This window comes from Dendrobates tinctorius, unplaced genomic scaffold, assembly GCF_039654945.1.
Source record: "Dendrobates tinctorius isolate UK_male_01 unplaced genomic scaffold, ASM3965494v1 ptg000086l, whole genome shotgun sequence".
In the NCBI taxonomy this organism is placed as follows: Eukaryota; Metazoa; Chordata; class Amphibia; order Anura; family Dendrobatidae; genus Dendrobates; species Dendrobates tinctorius.
Genome location: NW_027361754.1, coordinates 2,656,558 through 2,672,619, shown reverse-complemented (window position 1 = coordinate 2,672,619; position 16,062 = coordinate 2,656,558). Strand labels below are relative to the sequence as shown.

At 48.7% G+C, this 16,062-nt stretch overlaps 1 protein-coding gene across 2 annotated transcripts in view; it reads right to left on the bottom strand.

Annotated features, from left to right (window-relative positions):
* The window catches only part of ROBO3 (roundabout guidance receptor 3), a 401,016-nt gene that overhangs the window by 113,627 nt on the left and 271,327 nt on the right, over positions 1-16,062 (bottom strand). The gene's annotated exons all lie outside the window — the stretch shown is intronic.

Genomic DNA, 16,062 nt, shown 5'->3' with positions numbered 1-16,062 from the left:
CCTGAGCTCGTAAAGACGTGCAGGAACCAGACACTGGCCGAACCCTACTGGTCGATAAGGAATCATTCATAAATGTGGCACATAAAGGGCATTGTGCGTCCATCCCCCGCCGCCCAGCATGTGCAGACGTTTAATAACGTCGATTTATCGGCGATTTGCCACACGTAAACGGATCACCCACCTTGTTATTGGCTATGGAAACGCGAGGTATCAAACACGCCATCAATGTCCGGCACATCCAGACATTGCTGTCCTGTGCGTAATACCGGTCTATAAAGTCCATGTTCACACCTCGAAGGCTGAATCCAAGTGCAGCCATCGCTTCCTACGAGATACCGCATCACGCTCCATCATTATTAGTGTCTGGATACAATAACCTCAGACCCAAAAATGTGCTAAAGTAAATATGTACACCCCCCACCCCAACCTCCATCATTCCTCCTCTGCTGGTCAGGAGAAGCTGGAGGAACGTCAGACTCCTCCACAGACGGCTTGGCCTTGACTTCTCCCTCTGTTCCCATATTTCATAATGAAATGTCCACCTTTATTCCCTTATACATTGGCTGAGGCATTAGATCAGTTCTGAGGTTTCACCCATCGTGATTGATCCTATATTCACTACGGAGTGACCCTTTAGCTTTGTGGTCGTTGTCATCCAGCTCTCCCACACTCCTAAGTGACAAACCGTCCCAGCACCGGACACTATAAGCCCAAAGTCCAGCCCCTCTAGGCTTACGTGGCTGCCATACTTTGAGATGTCGCGCTTCTGCCCCTTTAGTTACATCTATTCCAAAAACTGGAAAGGTTGTCTGGCAGCCATATTGATTGTGATCACATTTTCCCAGAAACTAGTGGAGGAACAGAACGTTTAACACCTTGACAGGGGCCTAAATGCTTAGCGGTGCTTTACCTTCACGTCGCTCATCCGCCATTTATATGATGGCAATTACACCGCAATCCGGAAACTGACAGGAGGGAAAAGTGTTTGTTTTGCCTGTAATTAAATCTCACACCAACGCAAAGCGACACTCGCTCCAGTAATCAGAGATAATTAAGGGATGAGACGTAAGCTGCGATTAACACGGCGATGGCGAACCCACAAAGTAATAATCATACACCGCCTTATAGGAATGACAGACGCCAAGGGCCACCATGTCAATAAACTGCAAGACGCCACCCGTGTGTAATAATCCCACCGTGAGTCCTTTACACGCCTTACATTATGTACCTCGAAATATGTATTTTATTTTTACTTTTTTTGTAAGTTGCTTTAGCCGTTGTCCTTTATAGTAGAAATTCCAGAATGTGATAACAACAGGGCCGTACGTGGCTGCAGTACGAGACACTCACCTGTGGATGAGCACAGCGGCGGACATAGGGGGACACTCCTAATGGTGCACACACACTGTGCTATTGGCAGGAATACTTGCACCAGCCGCAGCGAAATGCATTCTGGGTAAGCGAAATTAGCACCAATTCATAGGAGAAATAAAAACCCCATTCACTTTGCCCCTTAGAGGCGACGCTGCAGTTTGCGACCTCATGGCGGCCATGCTTGTGCAGCTTCTTCCTTTCTAACCTTTTGAAATTCACTAATAGTCACCTTGAGTTTTTTTCCCCTTTGACCTCTGTTAAGTAAATGTCTTCTGTCGGCTTTGTTATTCTAATAACCTGGGGACCCGGTGGCCGCGGCGCTGTCATTACATGAGGCTCTCTCTCTAATTGAGGCCAAGGAAAAATAGATTAAGAGAAAGAATCCGATCCTTACAGGAAAAAAAAAAAAAAGAAGCAGCCTCTGCCCTGCGACAAGTAACGGAGACTAGAAGCAGTAAGTGAAAACCTCTCCCCAGAAGCTCCGAGAGGGCGGCAGATAACCATGTGCCAGAAGCGCCACAAATCCATGCTGGAGGGTGAACAAGGGCAACACCATAGCCGGCCACCGGAACACATCACACAACCATTACCAGGCCGGAAATGTTACAGCTAAGGCCGAAGCAAAGCCTAAGGCCACACTGAACCCAATGGACATTTTGGATGAGGAATGTACAAGACGACTACTGATTATTGGGTACAAGTTTCCACTAACGATCGTTGCGGAGACGCCAGTGCAATCGGCACAAGCCACCGCTGGACATCTGAGTAAGTCCGAAGATACAATTACCGAACATCGAATGTCCAACGCGTTTCAGCCTCAACGAACATCCACATTTGGCAAGTGTATCTCATGCTCTTGACCGAGTGCCCACAATCAGCTGCCCGGGGACTCTCAGGACTGCCTCATGGATGGATCTGTTCCTTCTAGAATATGGTTCAGGACTAATCTACAAAGTTACAAAGAATAAGCACTGGTAGAAATGTAGTAAAGATATCTGGAATTTATTTGCAGCAACCAATCGTTAAATAACATTATGTTCTATATAACTGCTTTCTTCGGACATTCGGATTGTGATAGATTCATAGAATAAGGCAGCGCTGGTAAAGCAAGACCCCAGCAAGTATAATGCTTCCCCCACCGCAGCCACATCCTATAAATCTATCCCCTGCTCATCACAATCCGATTTTGTCTGAGGAGGTCATTGTATTGGGTTATTGATGGATTGCGACAAGTAAATTCCAGAAGTCTGTGCAACATACAGTGGGGAAAAAAAGTATTTAGTCAGTCAGCAATAGTGCAAGTTCCACCACTTAAAAAGATGAGAGGCGTCTGTAATTTACATGATAGGTAGACCTCAACTATGGGAGACAAACTGAGAAAAAAAAATCCAGAAAATCACATTGTCTGTTGTTTTTTCATTTTATTTGCATATTATGGTGGAAAATAAGTATTTGGTCAGAAACAAGCAATCAAGATTTCTGGCTCTCACAGACCTGTAACTTCTTCTTTAAGAGTCTCCTCTTTCCTCCACTCATTACCTGTAGTAATGGCACCTGTTTAAACTTGTTATCAGTATAAAAAGACACCTGTGCACACCCTCAAACAGTCTGACTCCAAACTCCACTATGGTGAAGACCAAAGAGCTGTCAAAGGACACCAGAAACAAAATTTTAGCCCTGCACCAGGCTGGGAAGACTGAATCTGCAATAGCCAACCAGCTTGGAGTGAAGAAATCAACTGTGGGAGAATAATTAGAAAATGGAAGACATACAAGACCACTGATAATCTCCCTCGATCTGGTGCTCCACGCAAAATCCCACCCCGTGGGGTCAGAATGATCACAAGAACGGTGAGCAAAAATCCCAGAACCACGCGGGGGGACCTAGTGAATGAACTGCAGAGAGCTGGGACCAATGTAACAAGGCCTACCATAAGTAACACACTACGCCACCATGGACTCAGATCCTGCTGTGCCAGACGTGTCCCACTGCTTAAGCCTGTACATGTCCGGGCCCGTCTGAAGTTTGCTAGAGAGCATTTGGATGATCCAGAGGAGTTTTGGGAGAATGTCCTATGGTCTGATGAAACCAAACTGGAACTGTTTGGTAGAAACACAACTTGTCGTGTTTGGAGGAAAAAGAATACTGAGTTGCATCCATCAAACACCATACCTACTGTAAAGCATGGTGGTGGAAACATCATGCTTTGGGGCTGTTTCTCTGCAAAGGGGCCAGGACGACTGATCCGGGTACATGAAAGAATGAATGGGGCCATGTATCGTGAGATTTTGAGTGCAAACCTCCTTCCATCAGCAAGGGCATTGAAGATGAAACATGGCTGGGTCCTTCAACATGACAATGATCCAAAGCACACCGCCAGGGCAACGAAGGAGTGGCTTCGTAAGAAGCATTTCAAGGTCCTGGAGTGGCCTAGCCAGTCTCCAGATCTCAACCCTATAGAAAACCTTTGGAGGGAGTTGAAAGTCCGTGTTGCCAAGCGAAAAGCCAAAAACATCACTGCTCTAGAGGAGATCTGCATGGAGGAATGGGCCAACATACCAACAACAGTGTGTGGCAACCTTGTGAAGACTTACAGAAAACGTTTGACCTCTGTCATTGCCAACAAAGGATATATCACAAAGTATTGAGATGAAATTTTGTTTCTGACCAAATACTTATTTTCCACCATAATATGCAAGTAAAATGAAAAAAAAACAGACAATGTGATTTTCTGGATTTTTTTTTCTCAGTTTGTCTCCCATAGTTGAGGTCTACCTATGATGTAAATTACAGATGCCTCTCATCTTTTTAAGTGGTGGAACTTGCACTATTGCTGACTGACTAAATACTTTTTTTCCCCACTGTATATATGAATGTGGAGTACTGTATTACATTAATCATGGAGCAGGACCCTACCCAAGGACCACTCACTGGGGCATAAACTAGAACTTCTTAAACTGTTCATGCTCGTGTCATTAGAGGGTGGTTCAGGGTGAGGCTGTGTGCACACGCTGCGGATTTTGCTGCGGTTCCGCAGCGGTTTTGGCCGCTGCGGACCCGCAGCAGTTTTTGCTGCGGTGTACAGTACCATGATTCCCTATGGGAATCAAAAACCGCAGTGCAGACGGTGCGGAATTTTCCGCTCGGATTATCTGCGGTTTTCAACCCGCAGAAAGAATTGACATGTCAATTCTTTCTGCGGATTCTCCTGCGGTTTGCCATCTCCTCCATTGAGGAGATGAAAAACCGCAGGGCAAAACCACAGAGCAATCCACAGGTAAAACCGCAGGTCTTTTGACCTGCGGTTTCACCTGCGGATTTTACAAAATCCGCGCGGATGAATCCGTACATAATCCGCAGCGTGTGCACACAGCCTAAGTGTCCCTGACAGGTCGTCCTCCGGCGTCCTGGGATCTAATGATCGAGGTTGTTGAGCGCAGCACATCTGACACTGGTTACAGCCTGTTGCATCCAATAAACCTTTCCTGGGGAACATTTATGGAGACGCAAACAGACAACTGATGAAAGAAACAGGAATATGACTTGTAAAATATCACATCCCTGGGGGCACAAGCACACATCTTCCAGGGGGAAAGTTGCACTGTAGCAGAGAGGCAATCTATCACTGACTGAAGCGGATCAGGCTCTTTCCCGTGTTCAGCAGTTTCTTCTGATACCAGGCTTCATTGATTCGAGACACATCTTAGAGATTTCAGTGGTCAGGACTTATCTATAGGCCACCCTGATGGTCCTGACATGGACCCCACCGGGGCGATCACTGGAGAGGATATGTTCTGGGTCAAAGCAACATATATTGATCTAGTGGTCAACACATATATTGATCTAGTGGTCAACACATATATTGATCTAGTGGTCAACTAAACAGAAAGGCAAGTAGTCACCAATACCATTGTCATGTGTCCCAGGTAACTTGGTCCACTGATTCTGCAATAAGCCTAAAACAATGTATGTTGCCATTTTCAGAACATACAGGAACTGACTGGGAATATATTCAGACATGAAAATTGTTACCTTCCCATCGCCCAGTACACCCTAAAAGGAGAACGTCCGAGCTACCAAATATCCCCAGCATTCACGGCCGTTCTCTCCTCGTCAGGGCTCCTGTCGTGCTGCACCAATTCTCTCACCCTCGTCCTACGAAGCTTTAGAAAGAGGATATTCTCTAAACTCCTATTCAGGTTGTAGACGAAATGAAAGTTACTCATTATCTTATGAAAGTTTTACACCAACAATTGTCATCTTGTGAGAACATTCGTCATGGCCGGAAGACGACTGTTATGGCCAAAACACAAGTTAGAAAAATCCAAGGTGTATTTATTCAAGGATCGGCGACAGAAATCAGGGGTGGAGCCAAAAGTTTTACCATAACCAGGTTCCCCGCATCATGTTCCCACATGCTTTATGCCTCCATTAGCCCTCTGTGTCTGTACTGTTACACACTTAACATTATGACTGGTCCATACAATCAGGGTAACTGTTACCACCCACCTTTCGTGTCTCCCTCTTTCCTCATAGACTGTAAGCTTGCGAGCAGGGCCCTCTTTCCTCTTGGTATGTGTTATAATCTACTGTATGTGATTATTGTTATGCTGTAATGTCTATTGTCTGTACAAATCCCCTCTGAAATGTAAAGTGCTGCGGAATATGTCGGCGCTATAAAAATAAAATTTATTATTATTAGGGGTGTATCCTTGATATTCTCATGTGTCTTGCAATTTAAACTACCATTGATCCCATTTAATGGGGCTAATCCGCTCCCCGCAGTGTTCTTTTGAGATCTGGGCAGACGTGACAAGTGACTTGTGTCATATTAAAGAAGTTTTGGAAGAGGCTCCATTTCCATTGAAAATAATTGGGCACTTTGCCAGCATTTTCAGGTGGATTTTGGTGTGGAATGCATCCGTGCAAAAAACTGTGTGATCAAACCCGAAAATTGATTTCTTTAACGATGGGCTATGCTCCGAAACTTTTACATTGAAAATGTAAGCTCCCCATAGCCAGGATCATCCGAATACTACAATATCAATTCCTCCAATATTGTGGATTTGTTCTTTACAACCTGTATGATCGATTGCTTCCATACATTATTCTTGTCTTCTTCTTACTTCTGTACAATTTCTTCCATTTATTTTGTATTTCTTCTATATAATACAGATTCTATAAATGACGGATTTCTTCTTCATTATTATTGATGCCTTTTGTCCCCTTTGATCTGTGAAGTTTTGCCCGCTTCCTCTCCATTTCCTCCATATAACGACTCTGGGTGATAAATACACTTTTCTCATGTAACAGAATCCAATTGAATAAAAGAAGGAATGTGTCTCCTTACCTCGGCTCAAGTTCCTAAAATTTATTAGCCTCTAGGACAAGGCTAAAGGAAAGGGGAGGGGGGGTCACATAACTTCCAGGTTGGGAAAGTTGAGCCCATTCTTTGAGTAGAAAACCCCAGTGTGACAAATAGCTGATCATAGGAGATAGAGGCCAGAGGCGGGGGAGGGGTTCTGGTGGAAGATGCCCCCTCAGCACATGCTCTGCAGCATCCAGGAGGAGCAGGGGGTCCAGGTTTTCAAGCTTCTGCAGTAGAATAATATGTCTGATGTGCTTCACTACCTATTGTGCAGGATGCAGGTTTGGGTACGATGCTGTTGTCTGGTTTCTATCTGTCAACTTCGAGTCGTTGCGTACGGTTCTTTATTTGTGGAGCACTTAGTTCAGTGCCAGGTGTAATCTAATGATAAACCGAATAAACGCCATGAACAATGTGCCCCATAGGAGTCCATGGACTGTCACAATGGAGAAGGCTGAATTACGGGGCTTTGTACCGTGTTAGCCGGTAGATAGAAAAATATTCAGAATTGAGAGTCCTCAGTGGTTGATACCTTTTAATGGCTAACTGAAAAGATGGTAACACATTGCAAGCTTTCGAGACTACGCAGGTCTCTTCATCAGGCTAGACTAATACAAAATCTGAAGAGTCACATATTTATACACAACACAGCACAGAATTGTCATTATGAGAGAGGGATAAACAGTTGTGTCCATAAATATTGGAACAGTTTGTAGATGAGTGAAAGTTTTATTGTCCCCTGATTGGGGTTTGGTTCTGTGTTGTGATGCCCCCACAAGGTCTGAAGAGCAAATCAGAGGTACACCTTTGCTGTCTCTTGACTGTTTTATTTCTAGCTGATCTCCAGTTAGACTTCTGCAGGTAAATGGCAAAATGTTCGGACGCCCATGTCCACGGTGCCCACTGTACCTTGCATTGCCACAATATCAAACAGACAGCCTAGGACAACAACAACCTTCTATCCCCAATCCTTACCCAGAGAAATTTAGTATCGGGTGTTTTGTACTTGTTGGAAAGCTCCCTCAACTAAAAAGATGGTCACAGGTGAGTGCACGTGTTTCGCCTTACACCATGTACTCTCAGCTTAGGCGAGTGTCCATGTTTGTGGAGGAATCGGCAATAATACTCGTTGGAAAGAATGAGACTCATGAACATGGACTCTTTTAGGAAAGAAACATCAGCAACTCCCGCCTAACTGCATGTCTACAGTAGTCTGAAGCGAGCCACCTGTCTCATAGAGACTTCAACTGTCCTTGCTTTACACTGAAGCTCTGCTTGTTCAGATTCGCAGCTGTGAATAAGCACAGGACCTGCAGGAAGTCAGTACATGGGGAGATGATGCCACAGAAAGATTGTAACATTACAAGAAACAGATGAATCAGGAGGGTGCAACACCAAGAGAACAACCTCGTTATTAAGGGGGATCAAGTATGACGTGAGGCAGCGGGAAAGCTGGGGTGATGGGGGAGGAAGAATGGCCGCCATCAGTCGCTCTACCCACCCCCAGCCTCATCCACCTAATATTCCCTAAATCCTCAACTAAAAACAAAACTGCTGGAAATTTCTCACTAATGGGGATCAATGTCGGTGCCAATTATGTGGCTGTTCTGGGCACTTAATGAGAATTTATGAGGGTAAAAGCGATTAGTGTGGATACATATTCATGAAAGAAGCTGCGGCTCGGCTGTCAAGACAAATTGCAGCCTGTGACATGAAGCCACGCGCCAAGGACACAGCTCTGGGCACAGTCTTCAGCGACAAGTACCACCGGCCCAAAAACATGCAGCGACAGAGAAGCCGTACTGATAACATGAGGGGCAGCAGCTGGAACACTATCATGGGGGCATGTAATAATTTTATCTTTATATAGCGCCAACATAGTAGGCAGCGCTGTACAATTAAGTGGGGACAGACAATAGATACAATACAAAGTAACACAGTTCAGCAGTCACATGAGGAGCGGGGCGTTCTGCTGCTCGCAAGATGCAGGCTTAAACCAGGTTGTAAAGGGTCAAGAAAAGAGTGATCTGAGAGATAGTGGATTACACGGGAGTGGACCAAGGAAGTGGACCAAGCATTCCAGGAGTTTAGAGATGAAAGGAAGATTAGAGATCGGCCTGTAGTCAGCAGCGCCGTTCTGGTCCAGGGATAGCTCTTTAAGTAAAGGGGTTATGATGGCATGTTTGAATAAAGAGGGAAAGATACCTGAAGAAAGAGAGAGGTTAAATGTTTTAGTTAGCTGCTGAACGCCGGGGAGAGGGACTGAAGGAGATGTGAAGGAATAGGGTCACTGGTGCAGGTTGTAGGGTGAGAAGAGAGGAGTCTGGTGATTTCTTCTGTGATAGGCTCAAAGATGGAAAGTGAACTTGAGGTGTGGGAGGAACGGGGATCCAGGCACTGAGGAGACTGTGCAAAAATGACAGATGTGATTTGATTTTTTGTAGGAAATAAGTGGCAGATAGTCAGTGCTGAGGCAGGTGATCGGGGCCTGTACTTTAGGGCTCAGACGGGAGTGGAAGGTTTCGTAGAGTGATTTTGGATTTTTTGGCTAGTGAAGTGATGAGGGCGGTGAAGTCACTTGTTTGGTTGGATGGAGAGAAGAGTTACAGGTTTTCAGCGTGAACTAATAGTGGATGAAGTCTTCTGCTGAAAGTGATTTTCTCCACAGACGCTCGGCACCTTGAGCAGCGCTGCAGAAGGCTTGTTTGCCATGTGCCAGGGCTGCCGTGTGTATGCAGGTTGTTCTGCGTGTAGCAGGTGCTGCTTGATCCAGGGCGTTCTGCAATGTATTATTATAATGTGACAATGCGGAGTCTGGATAGGAGATTGGGGCTACAGTTACAAAAGCCGATATTTTATAGTTATCGCCCTGTCCGCATGCTCTCATGGCTGCCTGGATGTCCTCTGGATTGTGGTATTTTTTTGTGGTGTGTGGGGGAATTTTTGATTGCTTACATAAGATCAAAGGCAAAGCATCGACTAACTGTAATAAAACCCTCTGTATGGTCTCGTTTTATGGCCATGAGTCTGTGTTTCAGGTCTTGTGGGTAACTTTACACTTTTTTGTTACTTTCCCTATCCCTGACACCTTTGACACCCTCCCAAGTGACTCTCCTATCCCTAAAACTGTTACATCTGTCAGGAAGAAAAAGCAAATATCTGTCATGGTGTCAGCACAGGGCTGGGAGACCCTGCCTCAGGAGCAGTGAGCAGCCATCCCTGGAGTGACATCCTAATAGCTGACATTACTCGGACCCTGGCAGCTCCCTCCATGCTCTGGCCACTTAGCAGCTATTTGCCGAGCAGCCATTAATCCGGAGACCTCAGCACTGACATGTCAGACAGAAAGTCACACCGGCCCCATCGGGTCCGTCAGTCTCGGACATGGAAGCCTCGAAGATATTGTCATCAGTCGCCACAAATTCCACATGAAAGCAACAATGGGTGTTGACATTTCGTCCTGCCATTCACTTCCATAGACTCGATAATCGGGGACTAGGGGGTGAGGCGGATGAATGGTGCAAATGTCATATCAGGCGATGAGAGTCGGACATCTTTCTTCTGACATGTTAATTGGTTATTGTGATGGTTGCGGTTCACTTCCATTGACCGCTAAGTGCGGTGAAAGCTCTGCGCCTCTCAGGTCCTCTCATCTGTAGCAATTAATAGAGATAAAGGTGTTGGGGACAGCAGAGCACAAGTTCATGGGGGGCGTCACTGCTAATTTAAGCCACACGGCAGCAACTGTACACACAACCCTGGGAACGTCCAGTGGATTCTTCACATACCTCGGCCTGGTAATGACAGGGTTGCAAAACCGAGAGAAAAGAGGAAAATAAAACAGGATGGGAGAGAGCAGGAGATGGCAGCAGGAGAGCAGACACAGCACACAAAAAGTGCATCTATGTTCGGCATCTAATCATAATGTGACAGCAAGTATTGCACAGGTCAGGGAGATCCCACATCATGGACTGCACAGGTCAGGGAGATCCCACATCATGGACTGCACAGGTCAGGGAGATTCCACATCATGGACCGCACAGGTCAGGGAGATCCCACATCATGGACCGCACAGGTCAGGGAGATCCCACACCATAGACCGCACAGGTCAGGGAGATCCCACATCATGGACCGCACAGGTCAGGGAGATCCCACATCATGGACCGCACAGGTCAGGGAGATCCCACACCATGGACCGCACAGGTCAGGGAGATCCCACATCATGGACCGCACAGGTCAGGGAGATCCCACATCATGGACCGCACAGGTCAGGGAGATCCCACATCATGGACCACACAGGTCAGGGAGATCCCACATCATGGACCGCACAGGTCAAGGAGATCCCACATCATGGACCGCACAGGTCAGGGAGATCCCACATCATGGACCGCACAGGTCAGGGAGATCCCACATCATGGACCGCACAGGTCAGGGAAATACCACACCATGGACTGTACAGGTCAGGGAGACCCCACAGCATGGACTTCAAAGGTCAGTGAAATCCCACAGGTCAGGAAGACCCCACAGATCAGGAAGACCCTACAGAACAAATCACACAGGTCAGTGAGACCCCACTGCACGGATCGCACAGGTCAGGGAGACCTCACAGCACAGATAACACAGGTCAGGGAGACCGCACAGGTCAGAGAGACCGCACAGGTCAGGGATATCCCATAGCATGGACCCCACAAGTCAGGGAGACCCCATAGCACAGACTGCACAGGTAAGGGGGACCCCACAGCATGGATTTCAAAGGTCAGGGAAATCCCACAGGTCAGGGAGAAACCAAAGCATGGACCGCACAGGTCAGGAAGACCCCACAGGTCAGGCAGACCCTACAGCACGAATCACACAGATCAGGGAAACCCCACAGCACAGATCGCACAGGTCAGCGAGTCCGCACAGGTCAGGGGATATCCCATAGCATGAACCCCACAGGTCAGGGAGACCCCATAGCACGGACTGCATAGATCAGGGAGATCCCACAGCATGGACCCCACAGGTCAGGCAGACCCTACAGCACGAATCACACAGGTCAGGGAGACCCCACAGCACAGATCGCACAGGTCAGGGAGACCGCACAGGTCAGAGAGACCGCACAGGTCAGAGAGACCGCACAGGTCAGAGAGACCGCACAGGTCAGGGATATCCCATAGCATGAACCCCACAAGTCAGGGAGACCCCATAGCACGGACCTTACAGATCAGGGAGATCCCACAGGTCAGGGAGACCCGAAAGGTCAGGAAGACCCTACAGCACGAATCGCACAGGTCAGGGAGACCGCAGAGCACAGACCGTACAGGTCAGGGAGACTACACAGCACGGTCCGTTTAGATAAGGGAAATCGCAAAGCATGGACTGCACAGGTCAGGGAGACCGCACAGCACGGACCACACAGGTCAGGGAAAACAGCACAGCATGAACTGCACAGATCAGGGAGACCGCACAGCGCGGACCGTACAGATAGTACAGGTCAGGGAGATCCCACAGCATGGACCCCACAGGTCAGGGAGATCCTACAACACAGATTGCACAGGTCAGGGAGACCGCACAGGTCAGGGAGACTGACTGAACAGCATGGATGGCACAGATTCAGGAAGATCACACAGGTCAGGGAGACCGCCCAGCACGGTCCGCTCAGATAAGGGAAATTCTAAAGCATGGACTGCACAGCATGGACGGCACAGGTCAGGGAGACCGCACAACACGGACGGCACAGGTCAGGGAAAACCGCACAGCACGGACTGCACAGATCAGGGAGACTGCACAGTGCGGACCGCACAGATCAGGGAGACCGCACAGCACAGACCACACAGGTCAGGGAGACTGCACAGCACGGACCGCACAGATCAGGGAGACCGCACAGCACAGACCACACAGGTCAGGGAGACCGCACAGCGCGGACCACACAGGTCAGGGAGACCGCACAGCGCGGACCACACGGGTCAGGGAGACCGCACAGCGCGGACCACACGGGTCAGGGAGACCGCACAGCGCGGACCACACGGGTCAGGGAGACCGCACAGCGCGGACCACACGGGTCAGGGAGACCGCACAACGCGGACCACACAGCATGGACCGCAATAGTCAGGGAGACCCCATAGCACGGATCGCACAGGTCAGGGAGTCCCCACAGCATGGACCACACAGAGCAGGGAAAACCGCACAGCACAGACTGCACAGATCAGGGAGACTGCACAGCACAGACCGTACAGATAGTACAGGTCAGGGAGATCCCACAGCATGGACCCCACAGGTCAGGGAGATCCCACAGCACAGACTGCACAGGTCAGAGAGACTGCACATGTCAGGGAGACTGACTGAACAGCATGGATGGCACAGGTCAGGGAGACCCCACAGCACGGATTGCACAGGTCAGGGAGACCACATAGCACGGACCGTACAGGTCAGGGATATCCCATAGCATGGATCCCACAGATCAGGGAGACACACCAGCACAGACCGCATTGGTCAGGGAGACCCCACAGTACGAATCGCATAAGTCAGGGAGATCCTATAAGGGGGCAGACAAGACAGTGGGTACCTGCATGCCGGGTCTGGAACTAGAGAGGCTGCATCCTCTGTTCCCGGGGGGGAAGCTTTAGTGAGGCGGACCTTACCCTGCTGCCTGGGGGGAAGCCCTAGCAAGACGGAGCTTCCTACTGTGAGAAGAGGGTGGAGGGTGAGAGGAGAAATGCGAGTGCAGCAGCAGGGGGATAATTGCAAAAAGCGTGCGCTGGAGAACAGTTTGGCGCTGACAGAGTGCAGCACGCAGAGCGGTGCGTGGCGCGCCCCGATTCCCCTTCCCTCACCACTGAGTACCGACGCTGTGACAGGCCGCGTAGAGGGAGCCCCCGTTGCCCGCAGAGGGATCGCCTTAGTGCAGAGCAGAGCCGTGCAGGACAGAGCTGTGCTCACAGAGCAGAGCTAGGCTGCAGCAGACCAGAAGGACAGGGACTGCTGTGCTGAGAAGAGCTGTGGGTCCAGCAGTAGCAGCAGCCATGGAGAAGAGTGCTTAGTTGGGGGAGCGACAGCATCATGCAAGCCAGCGTCCACCATCGCCCACTGCCAGCAGCGAGGTCCAGAGAGGGAGAGGCACGTGCAGGGTGCCAATGTCTACCAGAGAGAAACAGCGCGCCAGTGGTTGTCAGCAATTGAGTCTTGGCGCGAACAGGCAGCACACAGCATAGAGAGGAAAGTGTGGCGTGCCCAGTAGCTGGCAGAGATCAAGGTGCCGTGCATTTTGTGACCGTGAATACAGCGCATGTGCCGCGAGGAGAGAACTTAGGACTGTATAGACTTTTGTAACCCACCTCACCCGCATACACAAAAGAGCAGAGCTACGCTCCGGAGGTATCTCACAACGAACTGAGCATACTATGTAGAAGCCATTGGAACAGTATCCCAGCTGACCCAGCATAGACCCCTCGCCCGCATCGCATACCGGAACTTCGTCTACACCGGAAGACTCAGACTACATGTGCCGCTGTTGTCGGTGCCACCGTTGGAGACCACGGAGCTGCAATCAAGAAGCCAACAGACTGATAAGTTTATTTTCTCTTGAACATACGATTGCCCTTGTTTTACCCCTTCCTTTCCGTTACAACATTGCTCCATACCATACCCTCATAACCACTTTCTCCCTGCGAGGAGTATAAATCTGTTAACCCTTGATCTGCCTCCTGCCCCTCACTGCATCCTGCGTTCCTGCGATTTCTTCAATTCCACAGCATGGACAGGTCAGGGAGACCGCACAGCACGGAGCACACAGGTCAGGGAGACCGCACAGCACGGAGCGCACAGGTCAGGGAGACCGCACAGCACGGAGCGCACAGGTCAGGGAGACCGCACAGCACGGAGCGCACAGGTCAGGGAGACCGCACAGCATGGACCGCACAGGTCAGGGGAGACCGTATGCCTGGCATAGTATATTAAGCTTTATGTTATATATACTCAGCACTGTACAAATAGCTTAGCTCTCCACCACAAAAGGTCAATGGCCAAACAATGTATACAGATTAGACCCTTGCTGAAATGGACAGCACACAGGGGACTTCCAAGATACTTAGCACTATTCACACACTGACACTGACCGCTACAACATACTTAGTACTGTTCATAGTGGACTCAAATATCCTGTATTTTGTTTATTATAGGTATCGGTAACATATACCACAGCACCGTATAGACACTGTCATCATTCTGATCAGTTTTGTTTCCACAACGGCTATACGCACTGGTTCTCTATATTTAGTGCTACATGCACTGGTTCTCACTGTATACTCGATGCTACACGCACTGGTTCTCTCTGTATACTCGATGCTACACGCGCTGGTTCTCTCTGTATACTCGATGCTATACGCGCTGGTTCTCTCTGTATACTCGATGCTATACGCGCTGGTTCTCTCTGCATACTCGATGCTATACGCGCTGGTTCTCTCTGTATACTCGATGCTATACGCGCTGGTTCTCTCTGTATACTCGATGCTATACGCGCTGGTTCTCTCTGTATACTCGATGCTATACGCGCTGGTTCTCTCTGTATACTCGATGCTATACGCGCTGGTTCTCTCTGTATACTCGATGCTATACGCGCTGGTTCTCTCTGTATACTCGATGCTATACGCGCTGGTTCTCTCTGTATACTCGATGCTATACGCGCTGGTTCTCTCTGTATACTCGATGCTATACGCGCTGGTTCTCTCTGTATACTCGATGCTATACACGCTGGTTCTCTCTGTATACTCGATGCTATACGCGCTGGTTCTCTCTGTATACTCGATGCTATACGCGCTGGTTCTCTCTGTATACTCGATGCTATACGCGCTGGTTCTCTCTGTATACTCGATGCTATACGCGCTGGTTCTCTCTGTATACTCGATGCTATACGCGCTGGTTCTCTCTGTATACTCGATGCTATACGCGCTGGTTCTCTCTGTATACTCGATGCTATACGCGCTGGTTCTCTCTGTATACTCGATGCTATACGCGCTGGTTCTCTCTGTATACTCGATGCTATACGCGCTGGTTCTCTCTGTATACTCGATGCTATACGCGCTGGTTCTCTCTGTATACTCGATGCTATCCGCACTGGTTCTCTCTGTATACTTGATGTTATACGCACTGGTTCTCTCTGTATACTTGATGCTATACGCACTGGTTCTCTCTGTATACTCGATGCTATACGCGCTGGTTCTCTCTGTATACTCGATGCTATACGCGCTGGTTCTCTCTGTATACTCGATGCTCTCTGCACTGGTTCTCTGTATACTCAATGCTATATGCACTGGGTCAGCAGCATACTCTGCGCTGTACACAGT